At 40.0% G+C, this 18344-nt stretch overlaps 1 long non-coding RNA gene across 1 annotated transcript in view; it reads right to left on the bottom strand.

The window, feature by feature from the left end:
- The window catches only part of LOC139034473 (uncharacterized), a 523391-nt gene that overhangs the window by 70003 nt on the left and 435044 nt on the right, over positions 1-18344 (bottom strand). The gene's annotated exons all lie outside the window — the stretch shown is intronic.

The following is an 18344-nucleotide window of genomic DNA, read 5'->3' as shown; positions in this document are numbered from 1 at the left end:
CTTTTCTTACTAGAATAGAGAAGGCATTATGCCCCAGATGCCTTCTCTGTTCTAGTAAGAAAAGGATATACGTGATATAAACTCTAATCTTGAGGTTAGAAATTGCTTCCTAAAAGAGATAAATTCTTCTGGACCCTGGAGTGACAGTTTGTACAAAATTTCATTTGCTGAAAATACAGTCTATGTGAGGCTGACACTAAATAAGAGAAACAGTGCATCTAACAAGGGAAAAAGATGCCTCAATCTGGCCACCATTTAATACTTGGTTTAGATCAGTTTTAAGAACGGTTTCCTTTGTAAAATGACAGCCTTGAAGAGAACTATTATTGAGACATAAAACATAAGTATTGGACATAAGAAAAAAAAAAAGACACACAATGAAGTTTATGTAGCTGAAATGTCTGAGTTGGTAAAGTGATTCAGTGGAAGAAATTGTGACGAAATGTCTAATAAGATCACAGATTTCAATAGTTAACTTACTTATATGACTTGCCCTCTTTCCTTATCTTTGTCCCACATTCCCTCCCTTCTTTCTCTCTCCCTCTTCTTTCTTTTTCTTTTTTCCCTTTTATCTTTTGTCCTGCCATTTCCTCTTTTTTCTTTTCTTCCTCTTTCTTCCTCCCTCCCTCCCTCTTTCTTTCTTTCTCTCATCCTTCCTTCCTTTCAATAGTGGGACTTATTTATATGGTATTTGTTGTGCCTATATGCCACTATGTTTTTACAACCGTTAGAACTTAACAGCACCAAATAGTGTACCTTAGTATCTACAAACTGAAAAAAATCAATCGGGAGATTCAGGTCCCAAGAGGGAATGCAGACTGTGATATAAGACTAGCTGTGTTATACATATATGACATAGTCTCACTGAAGGTGAGCGAAAAGGCTTTGATCTAAGTAACTTTGAAAATTTGAGTTTTAATTGTAAGACTAAATGCAAAAGGAAATATACACAAACACTGTACTCTAGGTAACAAAGTTTTTTTTCTTAAGCAAGTACATGTTAATCTAATTCTCAAACCATTACACACGTATGCCGGGATTGAACAAATTAAGTGAAAAATTAATGTTAGTGGGAGTGGGAACTTGCAGATAAATCAAGGAGTAAGTAAGGCTAGTATGAACCACTTGTATTGGATTAAAGTTGAAGACATCAGTAAGAATTTATATTTATCTTAATATGGATATGAATTGATAAATAAAAAACTAATTATAGATATATGCATGTATCAGAGCATATATCCATTTCTTAGCTCTGTCTGCTGAGAGGGCCTTGAAACTGTGACATCTAGTAATCATGTCAAGTTCACCCAGGCTCACAGTACTAGTTTCTAATACCAATCTCCAAGAAAAGAAATCATGTCTCCTCTGAGAGATTTTTTATTCCAGAGCCGTAGGAGGGAATGCACGAGACAAACTAGAAACACCATACGGTGTGAGAAGGCAAGGAAATTCTCAAAACAAACTGATGGGGGTACGCAAAAGGGATATAAGAGGTAACTGATCGAGTCACAATGGTGAGAGATGAAAGAGTTTGAACAGTGTAAATCCATTTTATTAGATTTTGACTCAGATTACAAAATCAATACCCACGAGTCCTTACCAATAGAAACAAATGGTTGAGGGAACAAATAAAGGGAAGTAAAGAGGCAAATCTCCAATAATTAAGAACTTCAAATATTCATAGGAGTCTACGAAGTGAATTGGAAATCGCTCAGTTGTGTCCAGCTCTTTGTGACCCCGTAGTACCCGCTCAAAAGGTGAAGTTTAATTCTCCATCTTTTGAGTGTAGGTTGTGCCTAGTGACTTGTTTCTAAAAGGTAGAGTATGAAAGGGAAGAGTATTAACTTTTCAGTGTAGAAATCTGAAAATGCTACCTCAGCCTGATGATCAAGGTTAATATCTCCTGTTGATGATCTATGTCCTTAATGTGAAGTGAGGCGAATGGCATTTCACACTTGTGGTCTTCCTTTCAAAAACCTTTTCCTTTCTTAGTAGGGAAAATATCAGACAAACCCAAAACTGAGGAACATTTCTACAAAACATATGACCAGAATGCCCCAAAGTCATTGACTTAGCAAAATCATCAAATATAAGGAAATTCTGAGAAACTGTCACAGACCAGAAAAGGTTAAAGAGACAAGAAGACTAAAATACTATGTGATATCTCAATGGGACTTTGGGACAGAAAAAAGGGTAGTGGAGGAAAATTAAATAAAATGCAAATGATGGCTGGAGCTTAGTTAATAGTAATGTACCAATATGTATTATAAGCTATATCAAATAAACCATATGAGTTTAATACTAGATAGAATTCAGGCAGGTTATACACAAACACTGAGTCCTATCTCAACAAATTTATAGAACTATAAAACTATTCCAAATATTAAAGTTTCTATAAAAATTAAGTCGGTAAAATCTTCACTTTTCTGTTTAAAATTATTCCTGAAAATTAGAGAAAATTTGAAGTGGCATCAACAAATAGAAGAAATGAAAATAATAATCTTATTTTGGGACAGAAACATGGAGAGAACTGGGCAGAACAACTTTTACAATATTTTTTTTATTTTGCTGCACTTCTATATCAGATAAGGGTCTGATGCTAGACAAGTTAAATGAAACTGACTATAATTAATCTAGAAAGGAAATTATAGCAGGGGAAAGGAAAATAAATTTCAAGACAAACTTTCTCTTTCATCCCACATCATATTAAGTCCTCAAAATCTAAGCAACCTGCTTTGGCTCACTGGTGGTGCCACTTTAATTCAATATACAGACAATATTTTCACTGAAGATATTTCTTTCTTATCCAAAGGATGGAGGAAATTATTAGATTACCAAACTTTGTGGAGGGTTGCAACTCCTATTTCCATGAAATAAGATAAACTTTTTCAAGGGCATGAAAATATAGAGTCTTTTTCTTTTTAAAGATTTCTAACTTTGTGGTTTAGCTGGTAAAGAATCTGCCTGCAAAGTGGGAGACCTGGGATCAATCCCTGGGTTGGAAAATTCTTTTGGAGATGGGAAAGGCTACCCAGTCCAGTATTTTGGCCTGGAGAATTCCATGGACTGTATAGGCCGTGGGGTGGCAAAGAGTCGGACACGACTGTGCAACTTTCACTCACTCACTCAACTTTCTTTAAAGGAGAGAACTGGAACTTCATTGATGACATAAATAACTTTTCTGAGTTTCAGATTCCCTGAGAATTTTCCAAAAAATATTGAATCTTCAGACAGGGGGAATGAAATAATAACCCACTGCCCTAGAAAAGCTCTATTGATTTTGCTTTTCTGAAACAACAGGGTAGCTTTTATCAGTATTGTGCTGTTTACACAATTGTATCAATTGTTTACTGCAAATTCCCTGGCAGTGAATTTCAAATATACCTTGAGACTTTTAAGACCTCAAGTAAAACTGAATTCAACTTTTAGCAAAATGCAAATCTTTTGGGAGATCAGTGACTCATGACATTTTCTTCTTGGGAATTATGGGAACAGATGTTCTCAAAACCACAAGTGATGGCTGTGTCAGCTTCAAAATGGACTGGGGGACTGAGACAGCTCTCCAGATTATGCCAATTACAAAACAACCTGGGACACAGTTATCTTGCTGTTGCATGGGACCGCCAACCTTTTAAATGCTCTTCTTGACAAGTCAAATACTCACTTTTAGGGGACTTTCATAGAGAAACGACAGTGACATAAATAAATGCATGGACAAAGACATGGTTCAGATATTTTAATCCACTTGAGACAGTGTTGAGTTAATTAAAAACTATGTTAATAAAACTTCTTATTTAAGTTAGGCAGCTGCATTAAAATTTCATTAGGAGGAGTGAAAAAAAAATAAGGCAAAAAGGACAAATGATAAAGAATTCATAGAATGTGAGGTTGGAAATTTCCATATAAGCAGGACCTTATTTCCTGAGATATCTGTGGTGTACATGACTTATCCCAGAGTCATTATTAACTCTCCCAACCCCCCAATCCCTTAGTTATCAAATACTTTCTGGTTTGAATTAAATGACCACCCGTTTAGAGGCCATTGAGTTCAACACCAATTCATATTGTTCTCTTAATGTGAAGATCTCAAGTGCAGCAAAGCAAAGGAAATTTAGAGAACTAACGCATGTCGCCATTTATAATAGAATATCACTAATCAAAAGCCTAGATTTCTTATTTAGCATCTTCATATAGTTTTTTTTTTTTTTTTTTTGCAAAGGTATAAGTCTTGAGATTTCTGGGTTTCAAATAAAAAGTATCTTTCTTCCCTAACTGGGTAACTCATTGACAAATAAGGCAAGGAAAAAGCAGATGGGAAATCTAAATACTAATATTACCTAGTTTTCTGACCCTGGTAGCACGGCTGGTAAAGAATCTGCCTGCAATACAGGAGACCAGGTTTCAATTCCTAGATTGGCAAGATCTCCTGGAGAAGGAAATGGCAACCCACTCCAGTATTCTTGCCTGGAAAATTTAATGGACAGAGAAGCCTGGTGGATGGGCTGTAGTCCACGAGGTCACAAGGGTCAGACACGACTTAGTGACTAAACCCCAGTTTGCCAATAAAGGTAAGGTGTAAGGTGCAGCTTAGTGTGAAAAGCAAATGAATTTCCTAATGTCGAATCCCAGGACTGGATAGCTTTGATAGTCATAGACGTGCCAGACATGATATTTGATCCTGAAGGCAGTGCAGAGAATTGCTGCTGCCTGTGGGGAAGCCAGTAATGAGGAGGATGGGGAGAGAGGGGGGGGGTTGGGGAATAAGAAGAGAGGAGGGAATGGAAAGAAAGAGTTGTTTTCATAGTCATGGAATCTCTTTGGTTCAGGTTAGTCCTCTGCACTTAGAGGGACTGTCCCGGATAAGAATAAGAGTGGGTGCATCAGAAGAAAGCGCCAGTCCTCTGCAAGCTACTCAGCCCGAGAAGAGAAGAGGAACTCAGCCTGCTGTGCCTCATTTATTCTTTTCAACTGTACCAGTCTCCACCATGACTCAAATGGGTGGAGCAGGTCCAGGCTTATCATACCAGTGGACCTTTATGGAAGGAAGCATCAGGATTGGGAGGGAAGAGCTTCTTCGAAGAAAGCCTCATTTAGACATGTGTACCCCAATGTTCATCGCAGCACTGTTTATAATAGCCAGGACATGGAAGCAACCTAGATGTCCATCAACAGATGAATGGATGAGAAAGCTATGGTACATATACACAATGGAATATTACTCAGCCATTAAAAAGAATACATTTGAATCAGTTCTAACGAGGTGGATGAAACTGGAGCCTATTATGCAGTGAAGTAAGTCAGAAAGAAAAACACCAATACAGTATACTAACACATATATACGGAATTTAGAAAGATGGTAATGATGACCCTATATGTGAGACAGCAAAGGAGACACAGATGTAAAGAACAGTCTTTTGGACTCTGTGGGAGAAGGCGAGGGTGGGATGGTTTGAGAGAATAGCATTGAAACATGTATATTATCAAGTGTGAAACAGATCGCCAGTCCAGGTTGGATGCATGAGACAAGTGCCCAGGGCTGGTGCACTGGGATGGCCCTGAGGGATGGGATGGGGGGGAGGTGGGAGGGGGGTTCAGGATGGGGAACACATGTACGCCCATGGCTGATTCATGTAAATGTATGGCCAGACCCACTACAATACTGTAAAGTAATTAGCCTCCAATTAAATAAATAATTTTTTTAAAAGAAAGTCTCATTTATTATGGAGAAGAGAGAGAATATAACAAGTTTTAGTGGTTTAAGTCTCATGGTTTCAGTGTAAAGCAACATTCTAGGTAAGAACTGAGGTTAAATTTTCAGAAAAAAGCAGATGACTTTCTTAGCATTGTTGTGGAATCAGGCCGAGAAGCTGTCCTTTGAATAGCAGATTTAGTTTCCTTTCAAACAGCTTCTAAAAGTTCTTCACACTGAAATTGTAGTCTCTTCATAGGTCCACTTCTCCATTTTGATACAACTATCACAGTGATGCCATCAACAAACAAAAATCGTAATCTGAACTGCTTGCCTGTGGTTGGAGTTGTTTTGTGCATGAGCTGTTTTCTATATATAGTTGATGAATAGTACTGGACCTGATGTGAGAGTTGGACCATAAAGAAAGCTGAGCATCAAAGAATTGATGCTTCGAAACTGTGGTGCTGGACTCTTGAGAGTCCCCTGGACTGTGAGGATATCAAACCAGTCCATCCTAGAGGAGATCAGTCCTGAATATTCACTGGAAGGCCTGATGCTGAAGCTGAAGCTCCAGTACTTTGGCCACCTGATGCGAAGAATTGACTCACTGGAAAAGACCCTAATGCTGGGAAAGATTGAAGGCAGGAGGAGAAGGGGCTGACAGAGAATGAAACAGTTGGATGGGATCAGTGATTCAGTGGACATGAGTCTTAGCAAACTCTGGGAGTTGGTGAAGGACAGAGAAGCCTGGAGTGCTTCAGTCCAAGGGTGGCAAAGAGTAGGACATGACCGAGTCGCTGAACAGCAACTGGACCTGAAGATATTCTATTTTGCAGAATGATTGCTTACATTGCTTGTGATCTCACATCACACTGTTAGAGCCAAATGAATTATCTGACACAAATCATCATGTCTGAAGGGTGTTCATTCTCAGTCAAAATTACAGATGTTTTACCAATTGTATCATCAAATTATCAATTTGAGCCACCAGGAATTTCCCTAGTGACTCGGACGGTAAAGAATCTGCCTTTCAGTGAAGGATTTGTGGGTTCAATTCCTATGTTGGGAAGATCCCCTTGAGAAGGGAATGGCAACCTACTCCAGTCTTGTCTGGAGAATTCTATGGAGAGAGGGGCCTGGGAGACTATGGTACATGGGGTTGCAAAGAGTTGGACACGACTGAGCAACTAACCCTATCAAAATGTGGGGAAAGTGAAAACAGAGTGTGCTGATGACTTTCAAAACTGAACACAATGACTCATTTTCAGGAAAGGGAAAGGTAAGAAAATGACATGTTTTCCCTCCGTGGCCTGAAGCCTGTACCATCAGCAGAATGTTGTGGTTTACATAACCTTAAATGTACGTAATGAATTTTGGATTAAATGACAAAATGAACTTTTTCCCAGCAGCTGCCTGTTTGATACCCATGGAAGGGATTTTGACCATCGTGGCGAGAGGAGTGATTGCATTTCCTCCTCACCCAGTCAGCCTTCCCCTTGGCTTCTGAGCTATGCAGGGGGCCGAGAGGTGAGTATTGATGGCTTCTCTGACTTGGCCCTTTGGGTGAACTGCTTTGCTTTGGATGGAATCTGGGCTTCAGGAGTGAGGTTCCTTTCACTGGGAATTTCAGCATAAGACATCCTCTCAAGGGCAAGGCCACATTCAGGGGATTTACCAAAGCAGCTCAACAAAAAGCAAAATAAGTGCTTTGGATTTAAATTAATCACTGTTCGTTTGACTTTAAAATTCAGATCTCTTTGCACGTTTTTTTTTTTTTTAAAGATTCCTCTCACCTCTAACAAATATGGAGTCTTAAAAGCTATATATTTTTGAGGTCATATGGATATGGGTCATGTTTCCTCTTCATCTTTTTTTATTTGTTGTTGATTGCTCATTTTGTTTGTTTCTTTATTAATCAAGCTGATAAAACAGGTGATTGGAACTCCCTGCTGGGGTCCTAGATTGTTTATATGGTTACCTAGCAACTCAGATACACTTTCTGAATTGTTTAGAGCAACTTTACTGATGTACTAGATTAAATTATTGAGTTTGTTTTATTAAATGTGAGCAGAGCATTGGGGTGGGGGGGGTGGAGGTGGTCAACAGTAAGGGCAGAGCAACATTTCCTTGTTCCTTTATCACAATTCCTGAGACCATCTGGTCTCATGATCACAAGTGCCTTGCCCTCTGTGATAGATGTAGCCACTGTTCCATTCATCTCAAGCATGGTCCATTGAAAACTGTCGTTGCGTAGTGACATGGGCAGATGCTGTGAAAGCACATGGCTTTCAAGGTGTTCAAAAGGAGCAGCTTGTCCAGCAGGGTGAGAATGGGGCATAGCATGGTCTTCCTTATGGTCATTGGTATGAATATGGCTGAAGCAAACTTCAGAAAAGCTGAAGGAAGGATCCGTCCCACAAACTGGGTGGTCTAAGCTTAATTTCTTACAGACTACCAGTGTGGAGTAAATGTTGACAGCCACAGGAGAATTATGTTTGAGCTTCCAAAATGTGGTTCCTGAGAGTTCATGGCCCAAGGCTGCTGTGTGGCAGAGACATTAGGAAATTCTCTGTTAGGACACTTAGCAATTGAATTACTATCAAATTCAAAATGGGGCTCACCTTTAAAAAGTTTTAGAATAAAGCTGGGACCTTGTTCAGGCTGACTTTGATAGAATTATTGCTTTTGCTTGAAATTTTATAGTGAAAAGAGGATGGATCTTAGACTCGGCCAGATAAAAGTTTGAATTACACTTTGGGTAAGCAATTTAACCAGCTCTAACCTTGGAGAAAGTGATTTAAGCTCACTAAACCCCAATGTCATCATATATAAAACTGGGATAAAGTTGTTCATCCTCAGGGATTATGAGCATTAAGTTAGGGAACACTTGACATTACCAAGACATATATCACATGTGTATTTTTGCTCTTTCCTCGACAAATATAAGTGGATGAAATTATAAGTGGATGAAATTTTTCTACATATTCTGAGTTGCTTCTCTAAAAAAGAATATAAAGTAAAAAGATCACATAGTTTCATCCTTTAGGGGATCATTTGGGGAGTGGAAAGGAGGAATTAGAGCAATGTCAGGAATTACTCAAACTGTGAAATCAGGTAGTGCCGGGGATGAGCACTGTGATTGTCAATGAAGTTAGCAGTTTAGTTTAGGTCTTGAAACAGAAGGAAAGCCATTCAGCCGGCAGTTTTAGCACAGTGCCTTTTGTTATGGGCACATTTGCCCCTCACTGACTTTTACTATTCAATAAATTGTTTCTTAGTTTGTGAGAGGTTGTTATTTCATCATTTATCAACCTTCCCTCACATTAAGGAGTACTTTGCACTAATTATGACAGCATATCCTCCATAAGTCATTTAAGTCATGTCTTAAGTCGCTTCAGTTGTGTTTGACTCTTTGTGACCCTATGGACTACAGCCCACCAGGCTCCTCTGTCCATGGGATTCTCCAGGCAAGAATACTGGAGTGGGTTGTGAGTATGTGAGATTTTCACAGAGAATCATCTAAAAAATCTTAAATTGGTCGTGGGGTAGACTTTATTCAAATTGTGGCAGTGCACTGTTCTTTCTTTTTCACGTGGTTTTCAATTTTCAGGGCCCAATTCAATTTTTGTCTTTTTTTATGAAGTCTTTTCTGACTTCTTCCCCTTTGATATCTCTTCCTTCAGTTCAGTTCAGTTTAGACACTCAGTCCTGCCCGACTCCTTATGACCCCATGGACTGTAGCACGCTAGGCCTCCCTGTCCATTACCAACTCCCAGAGTATACTCAAACTCATGTCCATCGAGTATACTCAAACTCATGTCCATCGAGTCGGTGATGCCATCTAACCATCTCATCCTCCATCGTCCCCTTCTCCTCCTGTCTTCAATCTTCCCAGCATCAGGGTCTTTTCAAATGAGTCAGCTCTTTGCATCAGGTGGCCAAAGTATTGGAGTTTCAGCTTCAACATCAGTCCTTGCAATGAATATTCAGGACTGATTTCCTTTAGGATGGACTGGTTGGATCTCCTTGCAGTCCAAGGGACTCTCAAGAGTCTTCTCCAACACCACAGCTCAAAAGCATCAATTCTTTGGCGCTCAGCTTTCTTTATCTTATAACATTTAGCGCCAAAGGTCACGATTTAACTTTCAAGTACATACCGCCTTGATAACTTGCTGTATTTTGCTGATGAGATTATCTTTCCTCTTCTCTAAATATTTACTATTTTGTTGTTCAGCTGTACTGCTTGTCAAAACTCCTAATATAGCACCATTACGTACAATGTGATCCATAAGTTCTTATTGACCAATGGGGCTGATGTTTCAGTGTAATTTATCCTGGCACCCCAAAAGAGTACATGGAGATGCTTCTAGAATTGCTCTTTCTCTCAAGGTTATCTCCTTCCCAGACATGGGGGAACACACACTGCCCAGTCCTCGAGGAAACTGTGACTAATTGTGGCCTGTTTGCTGTGCGTGGACGTGATCTGTCACTTTCAGACTGAGGCGGTGAAAGCCTCTGCATAACTGTGGAGGCCACACGTGGGCATGGTGAAGATGCTAGAAGGAGGAGTACGGATCACTAAGTCACTGCCCTGAGGACAAGCTGCCCAGGAGACTTACCTGATGTTCACTGGGTAGGTCCTGTGAACAAGAAATACGCTTTGTCATTTGAGTCACTGGCATGTTGAGCTTAATTTGCTCTTATGGTGTAATTTAGCCTCTCTTGACTAGTTGTAGTGGATTGTAATGTATCACCTAGATCTACACTGCTGGAAAGTTCACTGCTTCTCAAGTAATTGGTTGCTGACAAAATATCTCTCTGGGAATTGCACTAGCTCAAGGGAGTTTCTGTCCCAAGTCTCATTCTCTCTACAGAGCACCTTATATTCAATGACCAGTAAATGAGGCAGCATAAAGACCCAATCCTGTGGTCTGGATGGGGAACATCTTTGAAAAAGGAGCACCAAAGCTCTCTGTAGCAAACTGCATTTAAATTCAACTTCTCCCTCTGCCAACTTTTGTTTCTCTCACTCCCTTAAGGGTGGGCACGCCCATGAAACTTTTGCATGTATGTATCTGCCTCAGGGTCTGTTTCCTAGGGAACTGGAACTAAGACGCAAATGCAGTTGTTTCAAATTCCAATAATAACTTAAAAACTTACAGAGTGAAGGTAGAAGCGCTACATTCCTGGAAGAATCTTTCATATGCCTACCTTAAAAAATATACAAACCAAGATTCAGGGACCTAGTTCCTACTTGCAGTTATTCTGCAAATAGCTTGCTGTAACTGTTTCTTCATTAGTCAAATAGGGATGATAACACATGCTCTAATGGAAGCAAAGAGCTACTGTGCTGATCAAACAGAAAGTGTGTAAAATATTATCATGCTTTCTAAATATTCTATGATCTTTCTGGACTTAGTCTCACTTCACCCATACCCAGACTGTCTTTGTAATATCATTGTTGACTTATTTTTCTCAGACTTCCAAGCAGATTGGAGCTCTCTCAAAACAAGAAGTATTTCAATATTTTTTAGTATTCACCTCAATGTCGTTAATGTCATTAATGCTTCACATCAAGTAGGAGCCCAGTGAATATTCACTGAACATTCCTTTGGTGTCTACATACCTCTTGACATATGTAGGAACTGTTATTTCAGAAAAAAATTCTTGATTCATGTTTGGAAAGAAAAGTGGCTCAGAGGGGGCAATAAGAAGACCCAGTCCCATCTCCCTTTTTCACTTTAATTGGAGAGGACAGATTAACTTTCTTCATGGAGATAGATCAACATTATGTTTTAATGAAGCAGATTTAGAAAGGTAGAAAAAGTGAATTAATTTCAACTTCAAAGACACAAAGGAAATTTTGGCTTTAGAAGTAAAATTTAAGAAATGAGATAAATGGAGAGATAGACTGTTGGTGGAGAAAGTTAAATGAAGAACACAACTAGAGGTTAATCTTATTTACAGCAAAACTATCATTTCACCAATCATAACGTGGAGGCATTTATTTCACAGAGGAGTTTCAGGCCACAGAATTTTTTGAAGTAGTTAACACCCTGCTGTTTTGTACATAAAATAGAATCATATCCCTGCTTGCTATTTTGTTTTGGCTGGAATCTGGCTACCTTTGAGGTGGAGATAGGTCCCCACGATCCCAGGTGTGCCTTTAATAACTAGCAGCATGTTAATCAGGCACAAGCAGTGAAAAGAAGATGGACTATCTCCTCCGAAGGAGAAGAGACCTACACCTCAATGTTTCCATTGTTGTATTCCAGTGAAGCATATCACAGAGCATTTTTAACAATTCCCCCCACCCCCATCAGTACAGGCTGTGCTGAGGTAGAATGTTATGTTATCATCTTTTAGTTAATTAAAAACTTATATTTGCTGGCAACAGAAAGAAATAAATGGTCGTCACTCTATAGCACATTTCAGTGGAATTGCTTCATAATGGCTATTCCTATTCCAGGATTACCTCACCAGATGCATGGTGATAAATTTCCACTTGAGACAAGAAAAACAATGCCATAGCAAGATATTGTTGCAGAACTCGTCAGGCAGTTAGGATAAAAGGAATATAATTTTCCCTCCTGATTTACCTTCCAACCAACTCTTCTGAATACTTTGCAGCCATCAAATTGCAGTCTAAATCTCTTTGCAATTGGTTTAATCTTAATTTACATGTGATATTTAAGTGACTTGGCATTAGCCATGCAATCAGAAAAAGTGACTGTTCTAGTTATGAGATCTCCTCAGAGTTAATCTTCAATTGAGGCCAAGAATGGCATAACAGGATGTTTTCTACATTGCGTGGTCTTATGCAAAGATTCAGTGAGGTATATTTGGTTAATAGTTGCTAGGCATAGCTATGGAAGACTGGGAAGTAGACAGTAGAAAAAGGTCTAATGGATGGGGAAAGATCATTAGTCTTATTGCTTCATTACAAACCTTTCAAATAACCATTATATCTTCTATTTTCCCCCATAGTCAGTACATATTCAGATATGTACTACCCATCATATTACATGAATCCATTTTGCAACTTTTTAAAAATAAATTAAAACACATAATATGCCAAAATGTATTTTGGATAATTTTCAGTTTGGGGGGGATATTGAGGCCTGGACAGGTGATTCAAAATCCAGCATCACCCAAATTAAGCTTGAGGTCCCTTATGTATGTATTCTCAAATAATGGCAACTCCATCTTTAGACTTGATCAGACCAAAAGTTCTTGATGTCATCTTTGAACTCTCTCTGGCACTCATCCTTAACCTTGAATCTGTCAGCCTTACCTTCAAAATATGTATGGAACAGTTTAGCCACTTCTTGCCCCTCCATCACCGTTCCCTTCGGTGCCATTATCCTGCTCAGGAGTCACGGCTGCATCTACTAAGGAGTGTTTCTTCTTGCGGCTCATGCCTCTCACTCTTCTCCGCTGAGCAGCGAGAGTGATCCTGTGAAAACAGGAGCCAGATCACGTCTTTCCTCCCGGCAGAAGTCCACTGTGATTTCTCATCTCACTCTGTGGGAAAGCAGACTTAAGAAACCCCACCTGCTCTAAGTCTGTGTCCCTTGCTTCCCGACCTCCAGCTTCTGCGGCTTCCTTGCTTTTCCTCAGGTCTGCTGCAGGGCGGGTCTATCTCAGGCCTTCACACTTAGTCCTCTTCATTCCTCAAATGCTCTTCCCCCAGATATCCCCAAAGCTAATCCTTTATTTAACTAGCCTTCACTCAAAAGTCACTGTTTTGGTGTGATCTAGCCCTTGTGGCTCAAATGGTAAAGCGTCTGCCTACAACACGGGAGACCTGGGTTCGAGCCCTGGGTCGGGAAGATCCTTTGGAGAAGGAAATGGCAACCCACTCCAGTACTCTTGCCTGGAAAATCCCATGGACGGAGGAGCATGGTAGGCTACAGTCCATGGGGTCGCAAAGGGTCGGACATGACTGAGCAACTTCACTTCACTTATCCTGGCCAGCCTAACCAAACTCTTGATATCCCGCAGAGCATACACACATAGACATGCATACATGGACACACACACGGACTCTTTTCCTCTGCTTTATGTTTTCCTTTCTAGAATACACTAAATAAATTTAACAAAAACAATCATCTTTATTTTCTGCCACCTAGACTAAAATCCAAACTCCTCAAGGCAGTGATCTCTGCCTGCTTTGTTCACAGATGCACTGCCTGTGCTGGAAGAGTGCCTGGGACAAGAAGGGTACTCCACAAATAGTTACCGAGCGAAGGATCCTATTCTGCGTCCAACCCACGGCATCATAGCTTCTTGTACCAAGTAAAGCTCTGATTTTACCCGACACATTATTTTCACTCTTAGTGCTCATGAGGTACCCATTAACTATGACATGTTATTGAAAAAGAAAACTCTGTAGGAAAAGAAGTTGCATCTTTCAACAAGAGAGAAGAGAGAATGATGACCTTCTTCTAGAGAGTCAACCAGAATTGTGTAGACAATGCAAACTTCCAAAGGTTCTATGCAATTATACTGAAATCAAAATTTTTGATGAAACTAAAATAAGGGTGTGATAATAATACTGCTTTAAATGTTACAAAAAGAGAAAACTATTAGAAGCATGTGTAGAATATGAAGTACAAAGATTTTCAACTGAAGGGAAAACAGCTTAACTCCTTAGGTCACCATGTGATCCTGTTAAGCCCAATGCCTGTGGTGAATTAAATGGAACGCGATTAAACTGCTTCTGCCTGTGGGTTTCAGTGACACCTTCTGATACGTCATCTATGTTATCTGACCACTCTGGCTTTGATAAATATCTCTATGTCTATTTTTATCTTTCTCTATCATCTATTTATCTACTAACACACATACATTAGATTTTGCAAGAAGGTCTAAATTGCACTTGCCTTTTTGGGTTTCTGCTTGCCTCTAAAATGAGAATATTTTATACTGGATTGTAGGTCTGTTTTCTTGTTTAAGATATGGCATTATATGATGGAAAGCATTCAGTTTGTTCACATGCTTGGGGATTTTTCTGACTAAATGACCGATTACTAGAATCTGAGTTTGTTTCAATAGTTTATAATGTCACCATTCGGTGAGTATTTGGAATTGGGAAAAGTCTATCTGTGAGATGTGAATGCCGACCAGAGGATAATGGAGGTGAAATTGCTGGGACAATATGCTCTGAATCTCTTCCATTTGCTGCACCCCCTCCATCCTTCTCTGCCCTGCTGTGCTTGGGGGGCTGCAGTCTCCGTGGATGGCATCAACAGGCCCCCTTGATGCTGGAGTGAAGACAGGAGAAAGGGAGGGCTGAAGAACGGGATTGGAGTATGTATTCTCCCTGCTTCCCCTGTGGGTCATCGCTTAGGCGGCCTATCTGACCGCAGGCTACGGCCCCTGGCAGCCAGCCCCCTACAGATCACAGTAACTGCTCTCTCCTGCTCCGGCAGGCCTACCTGGCCCATGCCATGGACTCTTTGGTATTGCATGCCTCATCCCAACTTCCTGACTCTCTGACCATCGCTTCGCAAATGTGTCCTTTATTAGAATCATTACAAACTCTTTCAGTCTGTTCCTACTGGGCATCCAAAGCTCTGGGTTGCTGCAGCAGGGAAGGATGGATGTTGTATTGCACGAGACAGATGTTAATTACTTCCTCTGTCTCGGTCATCAACCAGAAACGTCCCCTCCCTGCCCAGAAGGCACAGATGTGACCGTCCTCCCATTGCCAGGGAAAGGGCAGGTGTACAAGCGTGGCATACAGTCAGAGTACTGAAACAGTGAGAGACCGGGGGTCTCTCACAGGATCACCTAGAGAGAAAGGAAAATTATTACCAGGGAAGAAAGAGGGTTTTGCAGTGAGCATGTAGAATGAATCACCTAGAAACATTGCTTATCGCTAGAGTAAATGAATCATAGATGAAGAGGCTGAGGATTTTTTGTTACTAGTTGTAAGTCCCTCAATATAAAGAAGTCCACACCAGGTCATGCTGTGCTGTAAGTGGAAAGATGCAAGGTTTTTCAAAAGAACTGAGTAGCCCAAGAGGAAGAGAAACGTGGGCCAGAAGAAAAACCACACATGGTGACAGCTCATAGGGATCTCTCATGGAAAAACAAAAAACAAAATCCCTCAAACCTAACGCCAAGATCCTACAGCATGCCACTTCAGTTTTTTATGTATTTTTTTAGTTAAATTGATATAATGTGATATAGATGATGATAGGTGCATATTATAGTGACATAGATATGTAGAGCAAAAGAATTCCACAGCATATGTTAAGACATTTCCAAGTTCTAAATTAACAACTGCAAATCATAGAAATCTGAATTGAGTGAAATCTTCTGACTCTTGCAGTTAGGATGCTATATTTAGAATAGGTAATTAAAAATGTACTCACTGAAAAAAATAATTAAGCACCGAGGATATTCCAAGTGTGTGGATAACCACACAGCTGGCTCAGTTATTCCTCGTGTGTGAAGCTCCTAGCACAGTGAAGACTCCTGGTTATGGTTGCTTTTCTCTTAGTCTGGCATGCTTTTCCATCAGATTCTGGATGACTCACCTAGTTCTCTTTTCTGTTGCTTCTCAAGAGGGCACCTGCTCAGGGAGAACTTGATGATTCTCTACACAATTTCAACTCTTCCAATTTTTAGTTTATTTTTACTTAAAGTTTATCACTTTTTTAGAAATTATCATTCTCCACCTTCATTGTAGAATATAAACCCAATGAGGGAGGAATTTTTAAATAATTTTTGTTTAGAACTTTAGAACTTAGAGGAGTGCTTGGCATATAGCAAAAGACTATTTTCTTTTTTCCCAAATAAAAAGAAAGGAGGAGAGGGAAGAGAGAGAAAGAAAGAAGGAAAGAAGAAAGGAAAAAAGGAAGGGAAGAAGAAGGACGGGAGGGGGAGAAAAGGCGTTTCAGGGGAGACATCTGGGAAAGAAGAGCTGCTTTCACATTTGAGGAGTGGCCAGAAAGGGCTGCATGAAAATATTACCTCTGATCTGAGTCTCAAAAGATGAGTGATTTTCTTTTTTTTTTTAAGGTGGAAGTACAAGGTGTTGAATAAAGAAAAACCATGATTCAGATGGCATTCAGTTACCATGATTTGAGTGCAGTTCAAAGTTATGAATGTTTAATCGGAAACCTCCCTTTATAGCTATTGCCATATCGCTAGATGCGTTCAAGCAGATTCTGGGTGAAAAGTGCTCGGGGAAGGTTTAGAGCAGCAACTCTTCACTCAGGTGGTTTCCGGGCCCTACTCTCTTTACGACTCCACCTCCCCCGCCAGCCCCAAGCACCTGGGGAAATTCTGCAAGGTCTGGATACATTTTGGTGGAGGATAAATTGGCATCAAGTGGGCACAGGCCAGGGATGCCGCTGAGCAGCCTGTTATGCAGAGGACAGCTCCCACAACACAGCGTTACTCAGCTCAAAACGCCAGTACTGCCCCAGGTGAGAAGCTCTGGTTCAGTGGGAACTGGTGAGGTTGAGACCAACACCGTGGTCTGTGCCAACAATAAGAGCCTGAGACTTATTTTATGGCTGGGATTTAAAAAAATTAATTTTAGTATGAATTTAACATCCTCAATTAACAGCATTGAACAGAAGCATTAAGTATGCCCTGGTTATGACTGAGAAAAAAATCTGAGTGCCTTTTAAAGCATGTGTGTAAGGATTGTTACAGAGTATACTGGGTCTAATATTTTTCTATAGCACCTATTTCTAAACAGATTTCTTGAACCTTCAGGGAAAAGTAGCTCCTCTGAAATTATGACTCAAAGGAGGTTCCTCAAAGGTAATGGACAGAAACTTAAGTGTCATTGCTATCAGTATGAGGACAGTATCTGGTCATCTTAATTTTCATCTCCAGAAGCAGCTATTCCAAGTGCTGAGAGAGCACAATCCTAATATTTACAAAGCCATTCATATTTAAAAATAAACTTAGATAAGAGGGCAAAAAACTGTGAGTTAAATTAAAAATTGATTTTCAGCAAAGTAAAAGAGTAAGGTTTTCTTGGCTAATTAAAAAAAAAAAATCATCTGTTTTGTTACCTCAGCTAGAAAATAGCACACAGGGTGATATTACAAAGATAAAGCCTCTGGAACATGGCATCTTGCCATATAGAAACGGTGAGAATGGGAAAATGTATTTTTAAAAACAGCCATTCCTTTTTGAGCCCTGCTGCTTGTACGGAGGTATGGCAAGAAGATGGTTCTGGTTAATTTTGAGTGGTTTAGAGCAGGGGACATTTTGGGGAACATACACCTCAGTACTGCATAGACTCAATCTCCAGCTTGACAGTTCTCTTAAATGAAACACGCCCTGAACTGCGTTTCATCTCCTGTATCTTATCCCTGGCTCACATCTACTGTGATGTTTATTTACATAAAGATGCATTCTGGGATTCTGATCCATTTTCCTGACACCAGTTCAGACCTGCCTGAGACCCATCATTACCACCCAGATTTCAGCACTAACCCTTGAGAGGCAATGAGATTATTGATATGCAGTCTGCCTCAAGTATTTTGGCTGGATCTAATATGCTTTACACCGGGCACTCTAGTTTCATAACTGTATTATAAATGGAACAAAGCTGATGCCGATAAGCCTGAAGACCCAAGAACCTAAAACACAGCAAAGAGTCTCTTCTCAGACACAGCCTCTT

This window comes from Odocoileus virginianus, chromosome 3 (genome assembly GCF_023699985.2).
Source record: "Odocoileus virginianus isolate 20LAN1187 ecotype Illinois chromosome 3, Ovbor_1.2, whole genome shotgun sequence".
In the NCBI taxonomy this organism is placed as follows: Eukaryota; Metazoa; Chordata; class Mammalia; order Artiodactyla; family Cervidae; genus Odocoileus; species Odocoileus virginianus.
The sequence above is the reverse complement of the archived record's forward strand: the minus strand, read 5'-3'. Positions and strand labels throughout refer to the sequence as shown.